Source organism: Strix uralensis, chromosome 1 (genome assembly GCF_047716275.1).
Source record: "Strix uralensis isolate ZFMK-TIS-50842 chromosome 1, bStrUra1, whole genome shotgun sequence".
Lineage (NCBI taxonomy): Eukaryota > Metazoa > Chordata > Aves > Strigiformes > Strigidae > Strix > Strix uralensis.
The window spans coordinates 18,950,488-18,966,637 of record NC_133972.1 but is presented as its reverse complement, the minus strand read 5'-3'; positions in this window follow the sequence as shown (position 1 = coordinate 18,966,637).

Genomic DNA, 16,150 nt, shown 5'->3' with positions numbered 1-16,150 from the left:
TTTTCTTACTGCTAATCAAGGACATCTTGACCACACTTCAAAGTCTCACTCGACCAAACTTCAAAACCTTATAATTGTCCCCATATGTGCAGTAACTGTAGCTACTTGCACAATAATTAACTATGGCTACTAGCAAATGTGAAGTACACTATATCAAAGGCCCACAGCCACCCCTCAGTGAAACCCACCGGCTCTCACGGGGATCCTGATCGTCGCACACGGAAGAGTTAGTGGACCACAATAGAATGAAGCTGCTGCACACCCAGCGTGGCCTTTGTGCCACACAAATCCCTTGACCGCAGGACGACCTCAGCTCACGAATGCAGGAGCCTGCAGGCAGCTCCCCCTCAGTACCAGCCATTACACCACCTGCGTAGCCTTGCTCTTATCGCAGCGAGGAGTTATGCGAACATCCTTTCTGTTTCACGGTAGAAATGATGAGTGGAGTTGTTTTCATGCAAGAAAATCCTATGATAATGAGGTAACCCTATCTACGGACGGGGTCTGCACGGTGCGCTGCACGTGCACTGGAAGCCCATTCAGTGCTGCACAGCTCCAGGTTCCAAGCGTCAAAAGGGAGGCAAGATTATCTGTACTATGTCTCTTTCTGGGATCATAACAGACTAGCAACTTCCAGTGCAAAACAGCTCTTTGCTGCACTTCCCTAAGCACAACAAACACCACTTCTCTCAGGCAAGCTGCACGTGGAGCTTCAGAGAAGCAAAAGCTTCTCCAGGAAGGCAGCATCACTGCAGTGCCTTGTCAGGGTGGTGTAGTTGCTGCGTCACTGTGCAAAACACCACAGTATATTCATGTCGTTTATGAGTTGCTTGTAGCTGCAATGCCAAAAATTGGACATCCGCTTGATGTAGTATACTTCACATTTGCTAGTAGTCATGGTTAATCACTGTGCTAGTAGCTATAGTTACCGCACATTTGGGGACAATTACAAGGTTTTGAAGAGTGGTCAAGATGACCTTGATTAAGACTTTGATCTCCAAACCCTAGAAAATAAGTAGAACATCCTGGACCATGAAGAGAATGTCTGGGATTGTGTTGAGAATGAGTTATTTGACAGCCTGACAGAATGACTAACCGATTAATTAACTCAGCAATGAAACTAACTTCTGAGTGTCCCGAAAGTGAAGTTCCTTCATTATAGAATCACAGAATCATCTAGGTTGGAAGGGACCTTGAAGATCATCTAGTCCAACCGTTAACCTAGCACTGACAGATCCCAACTACACCAGATCCCTCAGCACTATGTCAACCGCCTCTTAAACCCCTCCAGGGATGGGGACTCCACCACTGCCCTGGGCAGCCCATTCCAACGCCCAACAACCCCTTCTGGAAAGAAATGCTTCCTAATATCTAGTCTAAACCTTCCCTGGCGCAACTTGAGGCCATTACCTCTTGTCCTATCACTTATTACTTGGTTAAAGAGACTCATCCCCAGCTCTCTGCACCCTCCTTTCAGGTAGTTGTAGAGGGTGATGAGGTCTCCCCTCAGCCTCCTCTTCTCCAGACTAAACCCCCCCAGTTCCCTCAGCCGCTCCTGGTACGACATGTGCTCCAGACCCTGCACCAGCTTCGTTGCCCTTCTCTGGACATGCTCGAGTCATTCAATGTCCTTTTTGTAGTGAGGGGCCAAAAACTGAACACAGTAATCAAGGTGCGGCCTCACTAGTGCCAATTATATGAAAATACACACCCACAGGACAAAAAGACCCCTGCCCAAGTTAAGACCCTTCCCCTGAGCATGCGTAGCAGTAGAAGCATTATGTAAGGTGTATTATAATTGTATGTTAATCGCTAACCAATCAGTATCTAAGGGGTGTGTTTGGAAAAGTGCTCACCTCTGATTTTTGTGTATAAAAGCAGCACGAAAACCTGCTGTTGGGGTGTTTGATTTGTGGAAAAGTCTACCGAGCACCCAGGCCTGAATAAGTACAGTTTCTCTCCTGAGCGTGTTAAGATTGTTTTATTGCACGCCGGGCGCAAATCCGCTTTTTGGATAACAATACCAGTTGAAGATGCTTTACTATTTGCATCTCTTAATGTAATGTAACTTCAACGACTTCTCATCCTCTTCATAAATGCCTGTCTTCATTTTTTGGGATCCTGTATTAATTGCAAAATGTTGACAGCAACCAATAAAGCAGTTTTTACTTTGCAGAAATTAAAAAAATAGCATCGTGAGAAGTATACCTTCACAGGTGTCACTTTAAACAAGAGGCTCAGGGTCATGCGCGTGGCTGTACCCCAGTCAAGTGTGTGAAGAAGATACAGGCCCTGAAAGGAATGCATGAAGGTCTCCTGGTATCAGCTGGGATAGAGTTAATTTTTCTTCTTAGTAGCTAGAATAGTGCTGTGTTTTGCATTCAGTATGGGATTTGGTATGAGAAGAATGTTGATAATATACTGATGTTTTTCAGTTGTTGCTGAGAAGCCAAGGACTTCTCAACTTCCCATGTCCTGCAGTGTGCAGGTGCACAAGGAGCTGAGAGGGACCACGGCCAGAGCAACGGACCCAAACTGGCCAATGAAATATTCCATACCACAGAATGTCATGCTCAGTCTATAGAGGACAGTTGGTCAGGAAGCAGGGACTCTCGCTTCAGGATTGTGGTTTTGGGATCTTGGTTTCTCTGGGATTGCTAGCCAGGAATGGGCTGGTGAGCAACTGCATTGTGCATTATCCGTTTATATTTTCTATTATTGTTATTGTTATTATATTTTATTTCAATCATTAAACTGTTTTTCTCTCAACCTACGAGTCTCCTTACCCTTACCTCTTCAATTCTCTCCCCCATCTCTGGGGCAGAGGAGGGTGAGTGAGTGGCTGCATCACGTTTGACTGCCAGCCAGGTTTAAAGCAAGACAGAAACATGAAGCAAAACCATTTTTTTGTGAGTGTTAAGGAGTAAGTGTTTGAAACATGGATTGGCAGTACCTTGCTTTAAGGTGCTTTGTCTCGTGAGGACATTTTTGTCCTCAGCACTGTCCGGGATGGTTGCTATAAAGTGTCACTCTGTCTAATTCCTCTCCATATGGACAGGTGACTGCGGTGCCCCCAGGCATGAAGGATCTCCACAAAACCACTTTTGAGGCTGACTTCAGGTTCCCCACTTGTTGCTCTTGGAAAAACCACTTGGGTGGAGGCCAACAGTCCTGCAACCTCCTGGCTTCCTGAACATTCTGGTTGCAGTGACGACTACCTGGGCCATGGTGCACTTTTGCTTTGACCGGCAGGAGAAGGTTTGGGACCTTGGTACAAGCCCCCCTGTTAGCCCGAGCAGGGCAGGTGGCAAAGGGTTAATAGGCACAAAGAGAGAGTGAGAGACTGTGCACCAACCTTGACCTTACACCGACCTGGGGAGCACCAGGAGCATTGGGAGCATTGAGCTTCAGAGCAGATGAATCTGGCTCTGCTCCAGGACCTGAACCTAGGGGAGGAATCTGGTTTCGGTGGCCACGGGCAGCCTGCCACAAGCCTTACCCAGAGCAGCTGGTAACGGGAGCGGGAAAGCAGAGGGCATGTACTGGATCTCAGCACACAATCTGGGATGGAACACATTTACTCAAGCTCTTCCTTGTCCCTGTTGTTGCTGACAGCTGTTTGCACTGTCAGTATCTGCCCTAGACCAGCCAGGAGGAAAATTTGCACCTTTTATTATTTATACCTGTGTTATATAGTTTGTATCATACAGATGCAGTTCATCTTACTGGATGTTGCTTGCATGAAGCTTTAAAATCTTGTGCAGTCTCTGCCAAACTCCTGATTTTCATGTAGAAGCTGATGTGAATAAGTCTCTTTCTCTGTTTGGCTGCAAGTAGCTGTCAAAAGACTTCCATATTTGCATCACAACCTCTCCAACTGGCCCGTTCCTACCCTACAAGCTTTGCTCAGACACATTCAAGTTTAAACTGTTGTTTTGTGTGACAATACATTGAAGAAGGGAAACATCAGTAACAACTTAATTGCTAAAAATAATTCACCAGAGAAGTGTGGTAGAGACATATGTGTCATGGTAAAATACGTATTTGATTTTTAGATATTTTTTTTTTACTAAGAAGATAAAGAAAGTACGCATTTGTTTTTATTGAAGCAAATTGAAAACAAATGATCTAGATTTAATTTTGAATAGTTTAGGAAGATATAACTGGTGTATTTTGATGCCAGGGCTCCGAAGTGGTGTCAGGGCAACAGAAGTGGTGAAGAATTAATGAAAAAAGCCTGTTGGAATCTTAATGCTTTTTAAGATCCCAAAGAGGAAAGCTGATATATATAGAAATCAATGCTAAGAAATTTCAGAAGGCAAGAATTAGTTTCTTAGAAACAAACAAAACTGAAACAGCCCCACAGTCGCTAGAGAAATGTAGTGAGTCTTTCCCCTGGAGACACAGAGGACCATTTAAGTAAAAAGAAAAAAATAATGCAGTGAAAGAACTGCCATCTTACCAAAGTCCTCACTGATGAGAAGAGGTGGCTCAAGTGCCAGTAAACAAGATGGATTTTGAATTCTTTGACTTTTATTATAAAATCTATTTTGTTTTTTTTTTTTTTTTTAAATACAAAGATCTGTCTAGTTTTGGGTCTGATAATCTTGATCTGCTATATTGTATACCATTTTCAAATCTTACCCACTTACCATCTTATCTGGAGCATGTACTTACTATTCCAACTCAAATGTATGAAGAACCCCAGAAAAGAGTTTTTAAACTTATTTGTAATTCATTAGTGCCCCATTCAAAGTCAACATTGCTTTATTTGGCTTGAGCAATTAAAGGAAAGCATTAAGAAATAGTAAACAAGGTTTAGAAATAATTGGAGCATGGGATTGTAACATAAGGGAAACAACCAGTAAATCCTGGTGGGCACAAGACTACACCCTGTAACATGAGGCAAGGGTACAAAAAGACAGAGACCTGCTGCAGTGGAGAAAGGGCTGAAGAGTGATTAATTCAGTTTAAAAGGTTAAAGTTATTAGGGTTTTAGACTGCAGCTCAAGCAGAATAGCAGGTTAAAAGATGAGGATTGCTTGAGCAAAAAAGCCTAGTTATTTCTTTTTGCTTTTAAAGACAAGTGAGTTGAGCAGCATTCCAGTAAGTAACATTTTTTTTTTTTTTCTACGCTAGTACTTGTATAAAATTCTTTGTAAGAAACAGCTTTTTTCATAGGTGATATTCCAGTATCTGGAAATGTCTTCTCATTTACCCTTAAATAATTTTCCCTGATGTGTACGTTAATGGGAAATGGTATCTTTCACCCTTCTTACACTTTTTGCTGCTAAACAGCATCAAAGTTTATGATAATTTCTTAAAACTGTCTCCAGTTGGCTAGAAAGAGATAACAGAGAGAATGCAGACCAAATAACCTTGATTCACAGACCTCTGCTTCTTTTCAGCTTGTCTTGACAAGCCCCAGAGTGTCCAGGCAGTTTCTTTAACCCTTACCATTGCCGAATACAGACCCACTCATCCTGAAGTGAATTTCATGCAGCTTTAGGATACAGAATAAAATATTAACACAGAATTTGTGCTACAGTGGTTGACTATTGACGTGCTAAGGCTTGGACAACATGCCCAAGCCAGAGTTGACCTATAGGTGAACCCTGTATATTTTATAACTGATAGCCATTGTGCTAGTAGGTATTGTACTAAGTTATAACAACCCACTTGTGCTGATGTAAAAAGTGCTAAAGCATTGAAATACTGAAGCCTGAACAACAGGCCCCAAGCTGAAGCTGCTAACTCTGTATGTAATCATTAACAAAGTATGTAAGCTCACTAGTGAAAGATGCAGCTTAGAATATAATCAGTAGTGAGGATGAAATGCTGAGAGAATGTATCCAACTTCCCTTGTTTAGCCTTGTTCAAGGCTGAGAACCCACATATTTGGCCTTGTTAGAAACTCCCTTGGTCTCCCCCCCTCCGAGCCCTGGCCAGGCTTTGGGTGGAATCCAACAGGAGAATGAAACCAGAAACTTTCCACTCAAAACAAAGGTGCCAGCTATTCTGGCTTGTCGATCTCTGGTATATAAGGCTGGGCCCGTTTGCAGCGACTTTGGAAGCCTCACCTACGGGTGGACGCGCTGCGTAGGGTTTCCCACTTGCTGGGACAGGCTCTCTAAATCCTCGCTGTAACCGGGGCTCCCCAGCGTCTGCGGGTCTGGATGATGGTAACATATGCAAGTGGTGATGGATCTTTCTTAATCACTATTCCCTCTCTCATGTAGTAATGATTTGATGCATTACCCTGTATTTTCCTGTTTGTTGCTTTAGGTGCACTATTCTGCCTTTTCTTACTGCATGTTTTCTGTATTACTCTGTTACATTATTTGGTTATCACCAGTAAAATACGCCTACTCTTTTCACTCTGGTGTCTGAGTTTAATTGGTATCCTTAATCAGCAAAACAACTATATATCAACAGCAGAAGCAATAGCACTCCTGGTACTGATAAATTACGAAACCTATTTACAGAGAAGGAGCTGCTCCAAGTTAATGCAGCGTCTACCTAAAAAAACCCACACACAAAAACCCCCATCCAAGCCAGAAAAAAAGCATCAGACTCACGTTCCAGTGAAACCAAATTATCCCGTATATGATTCCAGTCAGTTACTGTTGCTCACCCGACACAGGATCCCTTGTTAAGCTGTAGTAATTATATTCTGAGTCTGTATCTCATGATCCAGGGCTAGGTGAAAATGTGCTTCTATGAGTAGAAGAGCTGCTCAAGATTTCACGTCGCATGCCCTTATACATAGCCTCAGGCATTTACATATTGCAAGAGGAGGTTTTGCTAGAAAATATTGCCCCAATTAAGATTGTTCACCCTAGTTTACAGTACATTTTTATGAGTTTTTAAGGAAAGCAAGTTCTGGAAGCTCATGATGAGAAAATAGCTTTGAAGTCCATATGCTATGTATTTATACCCCCTCATCATACCCTGTGTGTGCAGTCCTGTCAGATAAGGAATTATTATTAAGTGCACTCTATAGGACTCTGGAGCGCCCAGATGAGCAGGATGATTTGTGCAAGGCCCTGTAGGACATTCCTGATAGAATTTGGAATCAGAGTTCATTCTTTTTGTCAGTATGTTAACCATAATACCACTTCTCTACCTAGAATATGGGCATTTATTTATACGGACCTTAAAATATTCATAGTTGCATCTCCTAGAAAAAGAATAATTTACTCTGCTGTACAAGCTGAACACTTGTTACACTCCAAGTCTTACAGGTAAAATGGGACACAACACATATGTGGAGTTAAGCATTTGTCATTAGTCAAATTTGACATTCTAACCAACATCCAACAAAGCATTAATGTTAGCCCAGTTGCAATATTACTACCATTTGTAGTCCAAATGAGTACAGGGAAATCTCACTAGTACACTTAAAATTGTTACACAGAAAAATATTCTGAGTACCTACCCTCTTTCTCTGGTGTCATACTCCCTCTTCCAGAGCGCCTCAGGCAGAGAGGCTGCAGAGGGTGTCACCAACAGACCAGCATCCCAGGTTCTTCCTTGGCAGGAGGGTGATGCTGGGGTGGAGGTCCTTTCCTCCTTGGTCTTGGGGATTGCCTGCTTTTACTCTTCATATTCTCGTAATGGAATCTGTGTATGTGAACTTGCTCTTCATTGGTTCTCAATTGTTCAGTTGTCTGTTCCTTCTTTTATAACTGAACTGGTTTAACAAGATTATCCTCCTGTAATGAATGACCACTGTGGTTTGTGTTCATAGCCTGGGACCTCTGGTACAATCCCATTTTTGATTCTTGTACCTCCCATTTTGTTCTAGGATGACAGATAACACAGTCAACAAAAAATAACTACATGTTGTCATGATAAACTAAAGTTAACCTAAACCCAACCTGACCACTAGATAATTGCTATCACCGCTAAAATAAGGCAAAATCAGCTTAGGCCAACATAAACCAGGCAAGGGCTGAGACCCTGTCCTGTCAAGCCAGCGCAAATCCTTCAGCCTTTCACTTGTAATGGCAAAAATGGTATTTACTTGGCTGCAGACTAAGTCCTGATTCTTAGGGACGACACTGCTGTAGGCAAGGCACTCTGTCCTTTGCAAACATACCGGAACATTACTTGTTATCTCTTCTTTTCATCTGACATTAAAACGTGTCACAAGCAGAACGCTTATGTAAATTAATCACATATTGGTACGGAGGCAGCATTTTTCATGTTCCTAAAATGGTATAAAGATGGAATTTATGAGACCAAATTTATGCCAACTTTTTTTTTCCCCATTACAGTAACTGCGTCGCTCCACAGTGTTTATATTTTTCCAAGCTGCTGTTCACAATGATGCTCGTTTTTCTGATATTCTACTTATCTTTTCCTTTGAAACAAAAAAATCTTCTGGGCCAGTCAAGATGTATGAAACAGAAGTCCCAGTTTTTTCCTTCATTTTTGTAACTTATTTTCTGTGTGACTGTGTATTCTGCAGAATATAAGACTTATCTTTATAAAACATTTTGTGAGCTCTGGATGGTAACTTATGTTTGATAGTGTAATACTACTGCATAACATTGCATGTATTCTGTCACTGTTTTTCTTCCTCTGGGATTTAGCATACTCTGAAAGATCAGTTCTTTTGGCATAGTCTCAGTTAGGGGAAGCTTAAGATGAACTTAAAAGTACTACATTAATTATATAAAAGTATTATATGTTAATGGAAATAAATTGAAGAATAAATGTATTTTAAATTATATACAGGTGTCCTTATCTTAAGATATAAGAAAGAAAATTTTTACAGTGTGTGAGACTCCGCTCAGTTGTAAACAATCTGTTGAAGAAGGGGATGCAATCACTGTGCAATGATGGAGAGCAGGGGCTGAGTGGAGACTGGGTAGCCTGTTAACAGCTGCCCTGGGTGTGCAGCAAATGCCTCTGACACTCCCTTCGCTGCTTATCTGTCACCACAAGCTATGGCCTAGACTCATGTCAAGAGCCTGAGAAACCGCAGAACTAGCCTTGTACTATTAACAAGTCGGGAACTATCATCTATATTAAGCTATACGATAACAATTTGTGATCAAAAGCTAGACTCAATAGTTCCCTAAAAGTTGCGGTACTAAAGGTGTTTGATGAACTACCAGAGTTTTCCTTTCCCCTGTTGTTATGCTATATTATGTCAACCAACCCCCCATCTATAATTTACACACGTCTTGACACTGCAAGTAGATGAGCTGAAGAAACTTATCATAAGGCTACATGCGCTACTAAGCATTAATGTAGGATATAAGGCAGGGGGGCAAAAATCATTCTTCAGAATTCCCTTCAGCCGGACGGAGACCCCATGCTGCTTACTGCCCTGACCATTGGACAGGTCGCATGATCTTTCTTTAGCCTCTGCTCTCTCTCTTTTTCCCCTCTTCCTTGCCTTCTTAATTTCTATATCATTATGTATGACTGATATCTATTGAGTATTATTAAGTTGATAAATGACATCGGATAAAGAAAGAGATTATTCAAATTTGGTTCTGATTTTCCTCCGTCTGTCTCTCCTGACTATTATTGGTCAGTGAAGTGTGCCTTTCTAAGGGAGGAGGGAATTACTGTCTCCCCACTTGCACTTGCTCGGGAACGGGACATGACACTGTGAGAACAATCAATCGGTGGAAAAATCTCCCCAGGGATGCGGTAGAGCCCCCATCGCTAGAGGTTTCCAAGCTGCAACTGGACAAGGTGCTAGATAATCTCACCTAGGCTCCCTTTCCCACAACAGGTTGGACCAGAGGATTTTTGGAGGCCCCTTTGAACCTGGGCTCTTCTGTGGTTCTGTGATTATTGCATGATTGGACTGCAGGCTAAAATAATTGTTTTCTAATATTTTCTTTGGCAGTAAGTACGGGGGGTGTTTTAACCTAATTTTTATTGTGATTACTAGAGAATGAAAAAGTCCCATTTTGATTTTGCTCTTTAACTTAAATACCTTACAAGAATGGGCAAGATACATGTGCTGAAGTTTCAATACCTCAGCCTTTCCTTTAATAGATGAACTAGCTCTTGAGCGACACCTGAGTCTTGGGCCAAGAGCCCTCTTATGACCTCTATATTCCAGAACTTTCTAAGGTAAAATAAATTAAAAAAAAAAAAAAAATCAAAATGCTTAGTTTCCAGAAAAAAGTGCAACAGGGGATAAATCATCCTCTCTCACCTCCAGTCAGTAACCTGCATGCTCTAAAATTTAGATATCACATTTTAGTAAATATGTAACTATTCAGTTACTGGGCAGGGTCTGGGGAATTTTTACCAGCACTGTTCTCAGGATATTTAGTTTCTCTTCAATGGACGTCAAGAGTAGCAAAAGCGCCATGGGCCTCAGTCAGCTGAGAACACGTGCAGGGTTTTGGATGCACTGAGGCTTGCAGCACTGCAGCAACCACACTGTCATCAGTAATTGAATAAAAATGACTTGGCATTTGCATGTGGTTTACCCTCGGACTGTGCTGTAATTGGGAGGGGAGAAGAGAGGAAGGAAGGGGAAATCGTAAGAGGTAAAAAGGCTTTTATGTTAGTGGAGGGCAAATGGGCTGATGAAGCTCTGCTGAATTTTCACTTCGGAGTTTCACTTCTGTGGAGAGACCTTGCTCCCAGTGACTAAAAAGCCCAAAGCAGATAGCTACATGCCCAATCAGAGGGAGACCTTGTGCTGCAATACATGGCTGTTGTTCAGAGCAGCCACGTAACCAGAAGAGCAGAGTGACCCGCAGAATTGTGTAAAACTTGCCTGACATTCTGCAGAGAATTCTGGGGCTTTTAGATAATACTATCTGCAGCATGTAATTCAGAAATTGTTTCCTTCTTGTGCTATAATTAAATAGGTGTGTAAACCTGTGAGAGCTAAAAGTGCTTGTGGAAATCTGGCTGAGATATTTGAATAACTAGTATTCAGACATTAAGTTAAAGAGATCCCCACCAATTTTGAAAGTAATCAGAGTATATCACAGCTATAATGTCTTCTTCTAGTAGTATGACAGTAAATGTGCAAACAAGATGTGCCTTTTTGCAGGGTACAGCATGGAATGGACACAAAAGCAACCTGTTTTTCACTGCTTCCTTTTTTAACTTAACATAGCAGACATTTAGTGGAGGGGATGTATGTGAGTGACAGGGTTGGGTATAGTGCTTGGTATGGAATAAGTAATTCAGGAAGCAAAATCCTGCTAGCAACTCCAGAACCAGGCAAAGGTCTAGATACAGACCAAAAAAGCAGTCCTGCAGCTGGAGGAAACGTCCTGCATGGATGGAACAGGCAGAGGGGTGCAGTGGCTGGATGCTCAGTTTTGTAGAGGATGGCCATGCCAGCCACACTGTACCTCTGGGATGGAGGGGATCACATTGGCTCAGTTGGAAGGATGGATGGCAGAAGGTGTCCTTTTTAGTAGTCACTGTCATGGGCTGGTTTTGAGAGGGTGAATCACATAAGGGGAGAAAAGGAATTTGGAAAAGCTGTTTGCTCCTCTGCACCCGTGATGGTGGTGCCCACTGTTGGCAGTAAAAACAAATATCTCCTGCTTAAAACTTGGCATGGACTCGTTACAAAAACAAACACAGAAAACCCTGCCAATCTCTGCTGGTGTGCAGCTAGGAGCGTACTGGTGCTGAGACCTGGATGGGAACATATTTGACTTAGTTGTCCTGGTTAGCCTACACAGATTCTTGACTGGTTTCCTGAAGCACAAACATCTCCTGGCCTTTGGGCACCTCTTCCTAGGAGCATCCCTCTTCCTCTCTGTCACCAAGCCTGTCACCTCTGTTTCTCATGAAGTAATGCCACTCTCTCTTGCTAAAATCCCATCCAGTCCTTGGTGTGTATGATCATGTTCTTTGCTGATTAAGGCTTCACCTTCATGCTCCAAAGCTGTGAATGGCCCATTGCTACTATTATTTTCATTACTGGCTTCATGCAGTCATAGTTATCTTGGGGCTTTGGCATTCCCATATCACACCATCCATAGTGCCCCATTAGAACATACTGGTATGGAAGCACAGGGACATGGACCTGAAGTTATTGGCTCAACATTACCTGAACCAGAACTGGGGCAAATTTATGGATTTATTTCAAAATGAAAGAGTACAAAAGTATGTATCTGGGTTTTATTATGATTACAGGTTTCTCCCAGGAGGACTCATCTCTGACGACAAGCCCCGTGGTTTGGTTTGTTCTCTTGCTGCCAGCTGTTGGTTGCCCTTTCTCCAGATTCCTTCAGGCACTGCTGTTGGGGAGACTCACCGGTCCCAGCCTGTATCAGTGAGCCTCAGAGAGTGCTTTTCCCAAAACCTTCATCTTCTTCTCTGTTCTCCACCATTCTCTCTTTCCTCCTTTGCCCCCATCCCCCTTGCTCAGCTGTTTTGCCTCCAGAGCAACTAGGTTGAGATGACAGGTGCAGAAGGAGCACTTATCTTTACCCTGGTCACACCTATTGCTGTCCCTACCCATTCTTCATCACTGGCTTGGCTCAGTTTCTGCCCCTTCTAAGACTATTTGAACTGCTCCCACAGGAGTGACTACACTTCATGTAAACAGTCCTGAACTCTCTGGGTTATTCCAAATTGTTTAGCAGCCGTAAAAGGAGATAGTAAAGGCAGATAACTATTTGTGCGATACTTGAATGAGTTTTACGCTTCTGCAGCTTCAATGTTGCTATCAATAGTTGGGTTAAAGTCTAGCTAAGAGACATCCCTAAAGGAGTCCTTCCATGCACAACAGGCCTTGTGGTATAAAAGATTATATTGCTTTCCTAACAAGATACAGAGTGCTTGCTGTCACAGGACTCCAGTCCCAGCTCAGGACATACTGTGCCACAACTGTTTTAAGTGTATAAAGAATAACACCGGAAAATGGCTGTGGACTATGCTGGTGGCAAATACAGAAGGTACAAAACCCCTTGTTTTGCAAAGAGCACCAATAATTGTGTGTGGATCACTGACCACTGCTTGTACGATGATACAGACCTCTTCTTGGAGGGCTATACAATGCCTTAATAGACATTCAGATGTTTTACAAGTATACTAGCCTATATGATGCTGACACTGCAAGGTTAAGCAGTCAGGCTTTATGGAAAAGGAGTAACAGTAAAGGATAATAGGCAAGATACATTAGACAGGAGAGATGTGAAGGAATTTTTCAGCATTAGGGAAACTAGAAGACAAATAATAAAATAGGCAGATATTCACCATTAGGTGTGTTGCATTATCCTTTACTTATTATGTACTTAAGATTCCATTAGTAGTTCTTTTAAAGCTATTATTCGGAAGTAGCTGATTGCTCTGGGACAAGTTTCTTGACCTCAGAAATAAACTAGGGTGAACAGAAGTTCATCACCAGTATTACTATGTCAGTTTGGAGATATGCTTTCAAAGTCAAGCAAACATCCTGAAATAATCACCCTGATGGAAGCTGTAGCTTGGGTACCTCCACGAAATCACACCTACACCACAAACTTTTGTCCATATCACTGTAATAGCTGGAGACATCATTTATGGTCAGTGTATTTTTGCTGACTAAGTCTCTCATGTGGAGCAGTTATACCAGGAAAAATATATTTTTCCATGTATGGTGTCAGGGAGCAGCAACAGCTGGCTGCTTCCAAGGGTTGGGGAGACATGGGGATCCCCAGGGCACTGGTCAGGCAGGGGCTCCCCAAACCAGGGTCCCTCCCACTGCCCCCAGTGAGGGAGCTGGCCGGGCTGGAGGGCAGCTGGGTGAAGCCCCCAGCCCAGGGCATTGGGCAGCTCTGTGGGGATGGGGATGGGGACAGGCTGAGGCCAGACTGGGATGTCAGCCTGAAGGTGGGTGTCAGGATCAGGCCCGGTGATGGGAACCATGGTCAGACACAGCACCGTGATTGCCAGGCCCATGGGCTGGGGGGTGACCCAGGTGAGGTTAGTCAGGGTCCTTAAGGCTGGTTGGTGTCCCCAGGGCCCTGATGTATAGTATAGTTTGCTTGGGTCTTTGAGGGAGAGAGAACAATGTTCGTTTACCCATTCAGGTTGTCAGTGTCAGGTGTATGTTGCCACTACAATAGTTGCAATGCCTTCAGCTGGGAGCTGAGTCTGCATCCCACCAGATGCAGGTCTGTAGTAAGATGTAGTAACATCTGACCCAGGCTCGGTGCTCTACTCCCAGGAGATGCTGGCTGCTCAGGAAAGCAAGAGCTGTTGGCCCAGTAGATCCCTCAAGCTCAGCATGGCTGAGGGCTTGTGACACGTGCTGCAACTCTCTTTCCTGGATGTGTTACGAAGGGTGTTCTTCCCCTCAAGCTGAGGTTTTCCCATCATTAAAAAAGAAGCAGAGGTAAAAAGCATGATTTCTAGCATCAGACTTGTGCCAAGGCCCATCCCTTCCGTGCAGTGGGTGCACCTCCATCACGAGCTCTGACGCACAGGTTCTTGAATGGAGTGACAAGGAAGTGGAGGGATCTGTACTCACACTCCCACCCCAAAGAAATATTTTCCCTTTGAAATGTACCCAACACCATTGCCTCTACTCTACAGTTGCAACAGAAGGCGTGTAGGAGCTAGGCAGAAAGGGCTTTATACATCATTTTATGCTGCCTTGCTGGACTTTATGAGCACCTTCTCCCAGTGCTCCTTCTTCTTCTGGGCTGAAGCAGCCCGTATCAGCCAGTACGCCTGCTTCCTTCTCTGAGTGCCTGTGCTCGCAGACATGCGGCACTGCCTCCCCAAGTGGGTCCGCCCTTTCCAGTTTCTGTTCCTTCTCCACTCGTTTAGAATCGGGAAATGCAATAATTTGCAGACTCAGTAATTCACTGGCAATGTGTGTGCGTGGCAGCTTTTGGAAGTATTTCGCTCTGCATGAGAAGGAAACGCCCCGCTGCACACCCGTGGAAGGCTTGCAAGTTGCCAAGTTTCATTTTTACAGCTGTAAATAAAAAAAGAGTTTTGTTTTCTGTCTCAAGACTGATTTGACAAACACACCCATGGCTTGCAAACAGATGTAGCAAAGACTGAACGCTGTGCCAGTGTTTAGGTCAGGGTCCCTTCCAAGCCAAAAAGCTGTGTTTCCCACTTTCTGCACCGAGACTGAGGTGGGTTGGTCCTTGGTTTCTCTGCGCTGAAGTGAAACACCCCTAAATAACAATAATAGGGAGTTCAGAGGTTACATGAAATGCCAAATACATTAGTCCGCACTCATTCCTCTCAACATTTATATTCTGTTGATTCACACAAGCAATTCTGCCTGAATAAGAACTGCAGAATCCCACCCATGGACTTCGATTTCTTTAAGTCACTTAGCAAACAAGATTACACTGGTGAGCATGCAGTTTTCCTACCTTGTATCCATGCAGCTCCAAAACAACAACAGTGGTTGTACTTTTGGATGCTTTTTTTTTTTTTTTTTTTTTAGAGTGGCTTTGCCTCATTATTTTGATGCATGCCACTTGGAGCGAAGTGATAAACACACCCATGCTAAAGGTTAGCATTACTTTGTTTCTCCAGTCCCTAAATGGGCAGCAGGATAATTTATGTGAAAACTCAGTGCAGAAGATGGATGGTTAGCAGAAATTCATTTTTGTGTCAGAATGGGGTGGGTTGACCTTGGCTGGATGCCAGGTGCCCACCAAGCCACTCTATCACTCCCCTCGCCAGCAAGACAGGGAGGGGAGAAAATAAGATGGAAAAAAACCCTTGTGGGTCAAGATAAAGGCAGTTTAGGAAATCAAAAGCAAAGGCCTCATGTGGAAGCAAAGGAAAACAAAAGATTTGTTCTGTACTTCCCATCAGCAGGCGATGTCTAGCCGCTTCCCAGGCAGTAGGGCTTTAGTAGCGTAGCTGTTGCTCTGGAAGACAAACGTCGTAATAAAAAATGTCCCCCTGCCCTTTCTCTTATTTTTTATTGCTGAGCAGATGTCATATGGTGTGGAATGTCCCTTTGGTCAGGTTGGGTCAGCTGTCCCGGCTGTGTCCCCTCCCGAGATGTTGCCCACCCCAGCGTGCTGGTGAGGGGGGATGTTGGTGGTGGGGAGGGAACGCTGGGGTGTGAGCAGCACCTCTCCAGCTACCGCCACAAATCCCAGCGCCGCGGAGGCTGCTCCGGGGAGACCAACTCCACCGCAGCCAGACCCAGCGCCGAGAAAGATGTGTCAGATGGGAA